Source organism: Mus caroli, unplaced genomic scaffold (genome assembly GCF_978045245.1).
Source record: "Mus caroli unplaced genomic scaffold, Mus_caroli_1 scaffold_21, whole genome shotgun sequence".
Classification (NCBI taxonomy): domain Eukaryota; kingdom Metazoa; phylum Chordata; class Mammalia; order Rodentia; family Muridae; genus Mus; species Mus caroli.
The window spans coordinates 19,571,099-19,585,380 of record NW_028227276.1 but is presented as its reverse complement, the minus strand read 5'-3'; positions in this window follow the sequence as shown (position 1 = coordinate 19,585,380).

Genomic DNA, 14,282 nt, shown 5'->3' with positions numbered 1-14,282 from the left:
CAAACGCACCAGGAGAGGGTATCAGATCTCATTATGGGTGGTTGTGAGGGACCATGTGGTTGCTGGGATTTGAACTCAGTACATTTGGAAGAGCAGTCAGTGCTCTTCCCCACTGAACCATCTCACCAGCCCTGGACACATGTTCCTTCTAGTACTATTGACTAAAGAACTTTGATCATGAAGGCATGTTGGATTTAATGACAGTGTGTGTTTCTGTGTGTGTGTCTGTGTGTGTGTGTGTGCAATATTTCTGCTGTGATTACTGTTACTTGACATCAAGTGGGCTTCTGTATAATTTCTTTAAATTTTTCTAATTCTTTTTTCTTTTTTTGTAAAGTAAAATTCCTGTCATACCTCCTAATCTTTCTCTCTCACTCCATGTTTGTGTGCATGTGTGTGTGTGTGTTAGTCTTGGGTACACAGATTAAAGAAATCATATTTCCAAGGATTCTTAGAAATAAACAAGGAAGCCAGGTGTGGTGGAGCACCCCTTTTCTTTCCCTCTCTCTTTCTCTCTCCTCTCTCTCTCTCTCTCTCTCTCTCAATCTCTCTCTCTCTCTTTGTTTGTTTGTTTGTTTGTTTCTTTCTTTCTTTCAATTATTATTTTTTTCTCAGGTAGGTTTTCTTTGTGTAGCCCTGGCTGACTTGGATGTCACTCTGTAAGCCAGGGTGACCTTGAATGCAGAAATCCTCCTGAGGCTAAAGGTGTGGTCCACAATTGCCTCAGGTCTACTGTAATTCTCTCTTTAAGAAAACAGGGGGGGGGGAGGGTATGGAGGACATTTGGGATAGCATTGGAAATGTAATTGAGGAAAATACGTAATAAAAAATATTTAAAAAAACGTGTGTATGAGCCGGGCGTGGTGTCAGGGAGCACACAGTGGCCATGGAATACTTTCATCCAAGATAGATTCGGACAGTCTATCAGGTAAGACAAACAGGGCTTTTTTGTTTGTTTGTTTGTTTGTTTGTTTTTTGGTTTGTTTTTTGTTTTTTTGTGTGTGTGTGTGTGTGTATCGACCTATATTGAACCTGTGCATGGTACATTCAGAAACCAGAGAAAGGTGGCATGTCTGCACATATTATAGTTATAGATGGTGCTTAGCTGCTTGTTGTACTAAAACTAAGAAAAAACTAATGTTTATAATTAGCAAGTTCTGGAGTTTTGTTTTGGTTTTGATTTTGGTTATTCTCGTGAAAGGAATTGTTTTGGAATGGATTGGGATTGTGAATTCCTTGTGCTCAGACTCCATATATCTGTATTTATGTCTTCAGTGAAATACAGTGTAGACTGGTACCAGAAAGTCTATTATTAACTTCCCTTTCCCTAGCCCACGGTTAATATAAAGGGAGGAATATTCCATTTGATAGGTAGGTTTGGAACATTGTTATTGCTATCACTTGTGTGCTTCCCTGCCTCTGTGATTTTCATATTCATACTCTGGAATCTGTAATTTCGGTCAAAGTTACTGGTGGCTGAAAGTTTACTGTACTCAATTTCAGGGTACAGCTGTTTGCACAGAAAGGCGCCATTGTGCTAGATTAAAGTTTCAGAACTTGGTAGAGTGAGGTTGTAATCTCTCAGGTATGAATGCATTTCTGTAACAGGCATGCGCCAACTTTTACATAAGTACTCTTGTGTGGCTCATTAAAAAAAAAAAAAAAAAAAAAAAAACACAGGAAAGACTGTAAGTCCAAATCATGTCTTCCATTTTGCTCTTCTGTATTTCCTAACCACTCAGAAAAAGTTCACAAGCCTTTGAAGAAACAGCAGCAGGCCGTTATTGTTTTCAAGGTTTTCAAATTAAGTGATTGATTTTTAATGTATTCTCTCTATTTACTGTTTTGATTTTCAGATTTTGACTCAATATTTGAAGATATGCCTTTTATTGGGTGATGTTAATTCTCGAATGTATTAATGTTGTTTCACAATTGTAATGTTACATGATCATGGGTGGGTACTACATTCTCTAAAAAATTATGCGATAAGAAAGTCATATTCATGGAACTCATGGCTCTAATTGCACAGTCCCCTTGCTAAAGCAAAGGGCACTCTTTTAAGGCTACTTCAGAACTGGTCTTTGTATTTTCTCTAAGCGATGGATGTAGTCATGTCCATTTAGAGTCAGGGTACCACATGTCACAGGCAGCCCTACGTATATGCCATGAGAAAGTTCAAAGACTTAACATAGTTTACAGGAACTCCAAATTTCATTTTTGTAATGGTAACTCCCAAGATTTTCTCCAAAAAATAAATTATTTTCTATTTTATAATGTAAGAAAAGAAATATAGTGTTGAAAATAATCCTGGTCCCTTACTCTCCTTGTTTCTGTAGTATCCACTGCTGTAACTTTCTCCAATAGCCTCCATAGTCAGAGTGCTAAGACATGCATGAAAGGCTGTTGAAATTGTTTCAAACATCCTTGGTTCCTCTGAGGGGAGAAACTCTTTTAAAGCTCCATGTGTTCTGTTAGGAGACTCCAGTGTTTTGAAAGATAACGAACAATTTTACCCCTGGTTGATGCTTGGGGAAAAAAACTAAAGTTCAGTGGACACCAGTCTCCTGATGAATTGCTTCAAGTTTGTTTGTTTGTTTGTTTGCTTGTTTTTTCAATTTAGAGTAGGTTTGGCTGTAAGACTCAGTCTCTGTCTCCTGCTGTGGGGATGGCAGAGGCAGGCAGAACAGATCTCCTGGTGGTCTTGGACACAGTTTGTAGACCCGGCTGTCCTCAAACCTGTAAAAGCCTGACTCTGCTTTTCCTTTTCTCTTCTTATCTTTTTTTCTTTTTCTGTCCTTTCTTTTTTCTTTTTTGGTTATTTGTGACTCTGTAGAGTGGGGAAGGCCTCTAACTAAGAAATCTTCCTGCCTCTGACTCCAGGCACTGGATTAAAGGCCTGCACCACCACTGCCCAGCCAATTTTTTTTTTTTTTTGAATTGTGAGAAACATGATCTATTTAGTCCTGTTGTCTGTAAGTGTTTGACAAGGAAGGCCATTTGGATTTTATTAAAGAGTTTTGATCCTTCATGTGATTGTTGGGAATTGAACTTAGGACCTCTGCTTGCTCTAGCCAAACCCACTTGCTCAGGCCAGAGATTAATTTATTAGTATAAGTTCACTGTAGCTGTCTTCAAATGCACCAGAAGAGGGTACCAAATCACATTATGGGTGGTTGTGAGCCACCATGTGGGTGCTGGGATTTGAACTCAGTACATTTGGAAGAGCAGTCAATGCTCTTCCCCACTGAACCATCTCACCAGCCCCCGACATAATTTTCTTCTAGTAATATTGACTAAAGAACTTTGATCATGAAGGCACATTGGATTTAATGACAGAGTTTGTGTGTGTGTGTGTGTGTGCAATATTTCTGCTGTGATTGTGGTTACTTGCCATCTAGTGGGCTTGTGTGTAATTTCTTTAATTTTTTCTAATTCTTTTTTTTTTTTTTTTGTAAAGTTGAATTCATGTCATTCCTCCATATCTTTCTCTCTCACTCCATGTTTGTGTGCATGTGTGTGTGTGTGTGTGTTAGTCTTGGGTACACAGATTAAAGAAATCATATTTCCAAGGAATATTTTTTCCTGGAAATATGATTTCTTCAAGTAATATATTTTCCAAACAATATTTTTAAAAATATTTTCTTCCTTCCTTTCTTTCTTCCTTCCTTCCTTCCTTCCTTCCTTCCTTCCTTTCTTTCTTTCTTTCTTTCTTTCTTTCTTTCTTTCTTTCTTTCTTTCTTTCAATTATTATTATTTTTCTCAGATAGGGTTTCTTTGTGTAGACCTGCCTGACTTGGAAGTCACTCTGTAAGGCAGGGTGACCTTGAATGCAGAAATCCTCCTGAGGCTAAAGGTGTGGTCCACAATTGACTTAGCTCTCCACTAATTCTCTCTTTAATAAACAAGGGGCGGGAGGGTACAGGGGACTTTTGGGATAGCATTGGAAATGTAATTGAGGAAAATACGTAATAAAAATATTTTTAAAAAACGTGTGTATGTATGTATAGAAATAATATTTATCCATTAATATCTCTTTTTCCTAAAATTAATGTCATTCCTCCTTATCTTTCTCTCTCACTCCATGTTTGTGTGCATGTGTGTATGTGTGTTAGTCTTGGCTGCCACCCACATGTCGCCTTTCAGCATGGTGAGGTCAATGTGTCAATGTGCAACCAAGTGACAAAACAAGGAAGTAGACATGTAGACAACAGATATGGAGGTGCACCATCTCCCTTCCCTTCTGTTGTTTGGTAAAAGACACACAATTTTTCTTATTTACCATAAGCCTTAAAAAGCACTCTGACAGCCTCTCAGATATCTACCTTCTATGTGATTAGAATTTCCTTTTTTTTTTTTTTAATTAATTCTCAGGATCTGCATGGTGACTTGTCCTAGGTTCTGGTGCCCCCTTCTGGCATCTAATCATATAGGCAGCAGATAGAGCAAACACACAAATTTACATTGAAAACTAATAGTAATAATAACAAACACGCAAGCAAGCAAGTAAGCAAACAAATAAATAAATATATAAATAAGAGGGAGAAAGAGATTCTGTCTTCTGCCCGGCTGTGTGGGTGGCAGAAGCAGGCAGGCCGGCAGGCAAGCAGAGAGGACCTCTGTGAGTTTGAGGCTACCCAAGCCTACAGAGCAAGTACAGAGCAGTGTGTGTGTGTGTGTGTGTGTGTGTGTGTGTGTGTGTGTGTGTGTATAATATTTCTGCTGTGATTACGGTTACTTGCCATGTAGTGGGCTTATGATTGATTCTGTAATCTTTTTTCTAATTCTTTTAGTTTTATTTTATTTTATTTTTGTTTTATATTTTATTTTATTTTATTTTTGGTTTTTTGGACAGGGTTTCTCTGTATAGCCCTGTCTGTTTTGGAATTCAGTTTGCAGACCAGGCTGGCCCCGAACTCAGAAATCCTCCCATCTCTGCCTCCCTAGTGCTGGGATTAAAGGCGTGTGCCACCACTCCTGGCTATTTTTTTAATTTTTAAATTTTATTTATTTAGTTTATTTATTTTTTTTTTCACAATGCGGTTTCTCTGTGTAACCCTGGCTGTCCTGGAACTTACTCTGTAGACCAGGATGGCCTTGAACACATTAATCTGTCTGCCTCTGCTTCCCAAATGCTGGGATTAAAAGCATGTGCCTCCACTGCCCGGACTAATGTTTTTTTTTTTTTTTTTTTGGAAAATACCTTTCTTTCTTTCTTTCTTTCTTTCTTTCTTTCTTTCTTTCTTAAATTTATTCTTTTCATACATAGTTTCTTAGTGTAAGCAGCCCTGGCTGTCTTGAAGACACTTTGTAGGCCTCAATCCTTTAAGAGCCTGCCTCTGTTTTTCAAATGCTGGCATGAAAGTTGTACACCACTATGACCTGCTACGATTCTTATCTTCTTATTTTTGTCCCCCCCCACCCACCCTTCCTTTTTGTGATTTTTGCTTTTGCCAGGCAGTGGTGGTGGTGGTGCTGGCAGAGGGAGGTGGATCACTGTAACTTTGCAGCTAGCTTATTCTACAGTCTGAGTTACACAAAAGGGGTTCCAGAATGACTGGTTATATTTTTCGTTTTTTATGCATTTTAATTAAAATTTGATTAAACCAAAAGAATTTAGACTGACCAATTCAGAGTCTGGCGTTTAAAAGTATAACCAAAAAGTATGAGGCTGTCTGTGGATGGTCAAGGGTTCAGGCTGCTTTAGGGAGCCTCCTCACCTTTCTGCATATGCAAACTAGGCCACCTAGAGGCTGGAAACAAAAGCTACCTTGAGCAGTAGGTCACGTGACAGCCAGCCACCTCCATCTTTATGAGGACAGATGTCAGTCAGAGGACAAGATGGCTGCCACCCACTTGTCGCCTTCCATCTTCTTGAGGTCAATATGCAAATTAGTGACAGAACAAGGAAGTAGAAAGGAACAGATATGCAGGTACACCACCTCCCTTCTGTTTTTGGATAAAAGACACATAACAATTTTTATTATTTACAGTAAGCCTTAAACAGCACTCTGACAGCTGCGCAGATATCTACCTACTATGTGATTTGAATTTCCTTTTTTTTTTTTTTTTTAAATTAATTTTCAGGAACTGCATGGTGGCTTCACCTATTTTCTGGTGCCTTCTTCTGATATGCAGTCATCTAGGCAGCAGATAGAGCACCCCCCCCCCACACACACACTTACATTGAAAACTAATAGTAATAATAACAAACAAACAAATAAATGAAAAGAAGGCCAAAAATAAAAAAAGATTCTAGCTTCTGCCTGGCTGTGTGGGTGGCAGAGTGTAGGTAGGCAGGTAGGCAGGCAGGCAGAGAGGACCTGGGTGAGTTTGAGGCTACCCAAGCCTACAGAGTAAGTTCCAGGCAGGGATGCCAGGGCTACATCCAGAGAAACCCAATCTTGAGGCAAAAGAAAACAGAAGCAGAGAAGGTTCTGGCTTTTATTTTCAGACATATGTTTCTTCTAGTACTATCGAACTTTGATCATGAAGGCACGTTGGATTTTATGACAGAGTTTGTCTGTGTGTGTGTGTGTGTGTGTGTGTGTGTGTAATATTTCTGCTGTGATTGCAGTGACTTGCCATCTATTGGGCTAGTGTTTGATTTCTGTAATCTTTTTTCTAATTCTTTTTTATTTTTAGGGTTTTTTTTTTTTGTTTTTGTTTTTGTTTTTGATTTTGTTTTTTGAGACAGGGTTTCTCTTTATAGTTCTGGCTGTCCTGGAACATTTAAAATATTAAAATTATTTTACTATCATACTTGTTATCTTCCTCGAATCGATTTTTACTTCACTTTTTCATTTGATTTAATTTTACCTGCTAGCCAGAAAGACCTACGGATTGTTATGCTTCCCTTACCCTCAGGGACCCAGACACAGGGTCCCACTGAGGCTCTCATGTTCTCTTCCTGAGTGCGTGAGTCTATCAAAAATTATTTTAATATCATACTTGTTATCTTCCTCCCCCTCCCTTCTCCTCCATGTCTTTGGCCTTTCTTCACCTTTTATTATGAGGCAGGGCAGGGAGGCCAAGAAAAGAGAGCAAGAGAGGCTTGACTCTCTTTAGCAATCTTCCCAAGGTGGCTGGCTATATATTCTCCAACCTCTGAAGGAAACCCCTTTGCCAACCAACCCCACCCTGCAGAGTTACTGATTCTTTGATCAGTCGTCTCTCCCCACCCCCTTACTGTTCCCATTCCGAGAGGTGATCTAGTATGCTCTCAGAAAAAAAACAAAACAAATAAACAAACAAACAAACAAACAAACAAACAAACAAAAAAACCAAAACACACACACACACACACACACACACACACACACACACACACACACACGCTCGCGAGGACGAGGGGAAGTCGTGCATAAAATAAATATTTTTCTGGCCAAAGTGAAAGCAAATCACTATGAAGGGGTACTCCTAGAAAAAAATAAATACAAACGGGCATTTTAACCATTCCACCACTGTTTTAACTCTGAATTTAGTCTTGGAAAAGGGGGCGGGCGGGAGGGCGAGCCAGCGAGCGAGCGGGCGGGCGGGCGGGCGGGGGCGGGGAGGGCGAGCGAGCGAGCGAGCGAGCGGGCGGGCGGGCGGGCGGGCGGGCGGGGGGGGGGGGGAGGGCGAGCCAGCGGGTGGGCGGGCGGGTGAGTGGCCGGCGGGCGGTGGCAGCGAGCCCCAGAAAACAACAAACCCCAAGCGGTAGAGTGTTTTAAAAATGAGACCTAAATGGGGTGGAACTGAGGTCGCCGCCACCTTCCACTGACACCGTGCTTAGATGCTCCCTTCCTATACTGTGCTCCGTTCCCCTAATTGTGCCTGTTCCCTCGCCCCGCAGACCGATTCGCCAGCCACGTACTTTGACTTAGAGAACGGTTTCGCCTGTTTTCACCACTCACTGTCCTACTTTCGTTTTTGGGTGCCCGAGTCTAGCCCGCGTTCGCTATGTTCGGGCGGGACGATGGGGACCGTTTGTGCCACTCGGGAGAAGTGGTGGGTGGGTACGCTGCTCCGTGGTGCGTGCGCGAGTGTCCCACCCTGAGCTCGGGAGGACCCTCGGGAGAGACCGAATGAGTGAATGAATGTGGCGGCGCGTGAGCGATCTGTATTGGTTTGTTTGGTTGATGGAGACCGTTGTCGGGCGACACCTAGTGGTGACAAGTTTCCGCAACGCTCCTGCCATCTCCGCTTGGTGACACAGAGGAGGGAAGTGCCTGTGGTGAGGCGGCCAGGGTGACATGAGACCCGGCAAGCAGGCGGGGCGTATCGGAGATGGTGTCGTGTGGAGGGACAGTCTGTACCAAGGAGGTTGTACCGGGAGATGGGCAAAGCAGACCGAGTTGCTGCGCGCCCTTTGGGGAAATAGAAGGTTGGTGGCGACGTTATTAGGTCGACCAGAAGGCTTAAAGTCCTACGCATTTTTTTTTTTCTTCCAGAAGCCTTCTCTGTCCCCGTCACCGGGGACATTGTACTTCTGAGTCCGAGAGGACCCGACTGGCCCGGCTTACAAGCCGACGTGGCCCGGTGCTGGAGGTTCAGATCTTTTTTTTTTTTTTTTTCCTCCAGGAGCCCTCTCTGTCCCTGTCACCCGGGACACTGTACTTCTGAGTCCGAGAGGACGCGACGGGCCCGGCTTACAAGCCGATGTGGCCCGGCCAGCTGGAGTGTCGGATCTTTTTTTCCTCCAGAAGCCCTCCGTGTCCCTGTCACCGGTGTCACTGTACTTCTGAGTCCGAGAGGACGCGACGGGCCCGGCTTACAAGCCGATGTGGCCCGGCCAGCTGGGGTGTCGGATCTTTTTTTCCTCCAGAAGCCCTCCGTGTCCCTGTCACCGGTGTCACTGTACTTCTGAGTCCGAGAGGACGCGACGGGCCCGGCTTACAAGCCGATGTGGCCCGGCCAGCTGGAGGTTGGGATCTTTTTTTTCCTCCAGAAGCCCTCTCTGTCCCTGTCACCGGTGTCACTGTACTTCTGAGTCCGAGAGGACGCGACGGGCCCGTCTTACAAGCCGACGTGGCCCGGTGCTGGAGGTTCGGATCTTTTTTTTTTTTTTTTCCTCCAGAAGCCCTCTCTGTCCCTGTCACCGGTGTCACTGTACTTCTGAGTCCGAGAGGACGCGAGGGGCCCGGCTTACAAGCCGATGTGGCCCGGCCAGCTGGAGGTTGGGATCTTTTTTCCTCCAGAAGCCCTCTCTGTCCCTGTCACCGGTGTCCCTGTACTTCTGAGTCCGAGAGGACGCGACGGGCCCGGCTTACAAGCCGATGTGGCCCGGCCAGCTGGAGTGTCGGATCTTTTTTTCCTCCAGAAGCCCTCCGTGTCCCTGTCACCGGTGTCACTGTACTTCTGAGTCCGAGAGGACGCGACGGGCCCGGCTTACAAGCCGATGTGGCCCGGCCAGCTGGAGGTTGGGATCTTTTTTCCTCCAGAAGCCCTCTCTGTCCCTGTCACCGGTGTCACTGTACTTCTGAGTCCGAGAGGACGCGACGGGCCCGGCTTACAAGCCGATGTGGCCCGGCCAGCTGGAGGTTGGGATCTTTTTTCCTCCAGAAGCCCTCTCTGTCCCTGTCACCGGTGTCACTGTACTTCTTAGTCCGAGAGGACGCGACGGGCCCGGCTTACAAGCCGATGTGGCCCGGCCAGCTGGAGTGTCGGATCTTTTTTTCCTCCAGAAGCCCTCCGTGTCCCTGTCACCGGTGTCACTGTACTTCTGAGTCCGAGAGGACGCGACGGGCCCGGCTTACAAGCCGATGTGGCCCGGCCAGCTGGGGTGTCGGATCTTTTTTTCCTCCAGAAGCCCTCCGTGTCCCTGTCACCGGTGTCACTGTACTTCTGAGTACGAGAGGACGCGACGGGCCCGGCTTACAAGCCGACGTGGCCCGGTGCTGGAGGTTCGGATCTTTTTTTTTTTTTTTTTTTTCCTCCAGAAGCCCTCTCTGTCCCTGTCACCGGTGTCACTGTACTTCTGAGTCCGAGAGGACGAGAGGGGCCCGGCTTACAAGCCGATGTGGCCCGGCCAGCTGGAGGTTGGGATCTTTTTTTCCTCCAGAAGCCCTCTCTGTCCCTGTCACCGGTGTCCCTGTACTTCTGAGTCCGAGAGGACGCGAGGGGCTCGGCTTACAAGCCGATATGGCCCGGCCAGCTGGAGTGTCGGATCTTTTTTTCCTCCAGAAGCCCTCCGTGTCCCTGTCACCGGTGTCACTGTACTTCTTAGTCCGAGAGGACGCGACGGGCCCGGCTTACAAGCCGATGTGGCCCGGCCAGCTGGAGTGTCGGATCTTTTCCTCCAGAAGCCCTCCGTGACCCTGTCACCGGTGTCACTGTACTTCTGAGTCCGAGAGGACGCGACGGGCCCGGCTTACAAGCCGATGTGGCCCGGCCAGCTGGAGGTTGGGATCTTTTTTTCCTCCAGAAGCCCTCTCTGTCCCTGTCACCGGTGTCACTGTACTTCTGAGTCCGAGAGGACGCGAGGGGCCCGGCTTACAAGCCGATATGGCCCGGCCAGCTGGAGTGTCGGATCTTTTTTTCCTCCAGAAGCCCTCCGTGACCCTGTCACGGGTGTCACTGTACTTCTGAGTCCGAGAGGACGCGACGGGCCCGGCTTACAAGCCGATGTGGCCGGGCCAGCTGGAGTGTCGGATCTTTTTTTTCTCCAGAAGCCCTCTCTGTCTTTGTCACCGGGGGCGCTTTACTTCTGAAGCCGAGGGAAAGCTATGGTCCCGCCTTTTTTTCATTTACCTATCGGTATTTTGAGTATTCCCGGTTGTCAGGTCGACCAGTTGTTCGTTTGACGTCCGGTTCTTTTCTTCATGGGGACATTTTTGGGCCACCCCCCCATGTATGACTTCCAGTTGTTCTCTGTGGGCTGTCATCTTCCTCCCTGTCATTTTTATGGTTTTGATCTATTCTATCTGTTCCTATTGGACCTGGAGATATGTAGTGACACGCTGTCCTTTCCCTATTTACACTAAAGGACACTAAAGGACACTAAAGAGAAAAGACCCTTTCAATCAAGGCTGTTTGCTTGTCCAGCCTATTTTTCTTTGCATATCGGCTTGGGTCTGTCGCCTTGCCTGAAACTGTGCCCGAGACATGCTTCCTGCTTTCCGTGCTTTTGCTTCCCGTTTGTGTGTGCGCTTGCTGGGCAGCTTGTGACAACCAGGGGCTGTGATATTGCTGCGTTCTCAGGCGTTTTTCCCGATTTCCACGTTGTCGTTGTCACACCTGTGTCCTGTGTGGAATGGTTGCAGCCAGCTGTCTCGTGCTAGTGTTTTGTGTTCCTCCCGCTGGTTTTTTTTTTTTTTTTTTCCTGGGAGTCCCGAACCTCCACTGTCTTTCGTTTCCACGTCTTCCACACGCCTCCCGAGTGCATTTTTTTTTTTTTTTTGGCGGGGGGGAGGTGGAGAGTCCCGAATCCTCCACTCTCCTGTCTGCGGTGTCTTGGTTCTTCCTGCCACATGCCTCCCGAGTGCATTTTTTTTTTTTTTTTTTTTTTTGGCGGGGGGGAGGTGGAGAGTCCCGAATCCTCCACTCTCCTGTCTGCGGTGTCTTGGTTCTTCCTGCCACATGCCTCCCGAGTGCATTTTTTTTTTTTTTTTGGCGGGGGGGAGGTGGAGAGTCCCGAATCCTCCACTCTCCTGTCTGCGGTGTCTTGGTTCTTCCTGCCACATGCCTCCCGAGTGCATTTTTTTTTTTTTTTGGCGGGGGGGGAGGTGGAGAGTCCTGAATCCTCCTCTCTTGATTGTGGTGTCTGAGTCTTCCTGCCACGTGCCTCCCGAGTGCACTTTTTTTTTTGTGGCAGCACCTTCGTTGTGTCTCTGCCCGGATCCGTACTGTCTTGCCCCGCGTGTAAGACGTGCCTATCTCGCTTGTTTCTCCCGGTTGCGTGTTGTCGCTCACTCTGCTTAGATCGATGTGGTGCTCCTGAGTTCTCTTCGGGCCAGGGCCTAAGCCGCGCCAGGCGAGGGACGGACATTCATGGCGAATGGCGGCCGCTCTTCTCGTTCTGCCAGCGGGCCCCTCGTCTCTCCACCCTATCCGTATTCCGGTGGTGTGTGGAAGGCAGGGGTGCGGCTCTCCGGCCCGAGCACTGACCCGCGCGCACTTCTCGCAGTGGTTCGCGTGGTCCTCGTGGATCGCTTGCCCATCTTCCCTGAGCCGGGGAATGTTGGCTGGTGGCGATGCATAACCTTCCCGTCTGGTGTGTGCACGCGCGTTCTGTTTCTTGCAGAGGTGCTCCTGGATCGTTCCAGGTTTTGCCACCTAGGTGCCCGCTTCTGAGTTGGTGGTGGCGCTTCCCGTTTCCTGGCGTGCCTCCGGTGCTCCGTCTGGCTGTGTGCCTTCCCGTTTGTGTCCGAGAAGCCCATGAAAGGGGGGTCGAGGATTAGAGGAAGGGCGGTTAAAAAAAAAAGCCCCCTTCGTTGGGCGAGCGCCCACCCCGCGCACTCGCGGACCTTGCGCGTAGGGATGGTGCTGAGCGGTCGCGGCTGGCCTTTTTGAAAAGTTTCGTGAAGCTTCCTTGCTCCTCGTGTGGAGCTTGGAGAGTGGCAGTGGCCTGCCTTTCGGGGGGGACCTGTTGCAGGGTCTCCTCTGTCCGCGTATGCTCAAAATACCCCTGGAAGAGAACCTTCCTGCTGCCGCAGATCCCCCCGCGCGGATGCCCGCGTGTGGGTCTTCTCTTGTCGCACGCATCCTCTCTCGGTTGCCGGTTATCTGTCTGGCTCTGTGCCTTCCCGTTCGTGTCCGGGAAGCCCGTGAAAGGGGGGTCGAGGAGGAGAGGAGGGGGCTAGGAAAAACAAGCCCCCTTCGTCGGGTGAGCGCCCAGCCCCGCGCACTCGCGGACCTTGCGCGTAGGGTTGGTGCTGAGCGGTCGCGGCTGGCCTTTTTGAGAAGTTTCGTGAAACTCCTTGCTTCCTTGTGGGGAGCTTGGGGGGGGCCTGGCCTTTCGGGGGGGACCGGTTGCAGGGTCTCCTCTGTCCGCGGATGCTCAAAGTACCCTTGGAAGGGAACCTTCCTGTTGCCGCAGACCCCCCCGCGCGGACCCCCGCGTTGTGGGTCTTCTCGCTTCCCTGTGTGTGCGCTTGTCGCACGTATCCTCTCGGTTGCCGGAGCTCGTCGGGGTTTTGGGTCCGTCCCGCCCTCAGTGAGAAAGTTGCCTTCTCTAGCTATCTTCCGGAAAGGGTGTGGGTCTCGAGGGGTCTCTCCCGGTCGGTCCCCTCGAGGGCTCGCCCCCTGACCACCTCCTGCGCGCGCAGCGTTTGCTCTCTCGTCTACCGCGGCCCGCGCCTCCCCGCTCCGAGTTTGGGGAGGGATCACGCGGGGCAGAGCCTGTCGGTCGTCCTGCCGTGGTGGCGGGGCCGTGTGGTCGGTCGGCCCGGTTGTGTGGTGGTGGCTGGGGAAAGGGCTCCGTGCACACCCCCGCGTGCGCGGTACCTTCCTCCCCTCCTGGGGGCCGCCGCGGGATGGGGTGTTGGGGAGGCGACGGTGGGCTCCCGGGTCCCGCCCGTCTTCCCGTGCCTCACCCGCGCCTTCCGTCGCGTGCGTCCCTCTCGCTCGCGTCCACGACTTTGGCCGCTCCCGCGACGCGGGCCTGTGCCGCGCGTGTTGCGTGCTGTGTGCTTCTCGGGCTGTGTGGCTGTCGCCTCGTCCCCCCTTCCCGTGGCAGCGTTCCCACGGCTGGCGGAATCGCGGGAGCCCTCCTTCCCCCTCCTCGGGGCCGAGAGGGTCCGCGTCTGGCGTTGGTTGAATCTCGCTCTCGGGGGCGGGCCGTTTTGTGGGAGGACGGCTGTTGGCCGCGTCCGGCGCGTCGTCGGACGTGGGGACCCGCTGCCGCTCGTGGGTCTTCGTCGGTCGGCATCGGTGCGTGGACATCGCTCTCTCTCGTGTTGGTGTCGCCTCCTCGGGCTCCCGGGGGGCCGTCAGGTTTCGGGTCGCCTCGGCGCTGCGGGCGTGGTGGGACTGCCCAGGGGAGTGGTGCAGTGTGATTCCCGCCGGTTTTGCCTCGCGTGCCCTGTCCGGCCCGTTGTCCGAGCGGCCTCTCGGTCCCTTGTGAGGTTTCCCCCTTCCGGGAGGGGCCCTGCCGCGGCCGCCCTTGCCGTCGTCGTCGGCCCTCGTTCTGCTGTGTCGTTCCCCCTCCCCGCTCGCCGCGGCCGGTACTTTTTCCTCTCCCCCCCCTCTCCCCCTGGCAGACCCGTGGCCGTGCTGCCGGACCCCCCGCATGGGGGGCGGCCGGGCACGCACGCGTCCGGGCGGTCAGCGGGGTCTTGGGGGGCGGAGGGGTAGGGAGCCGGCTC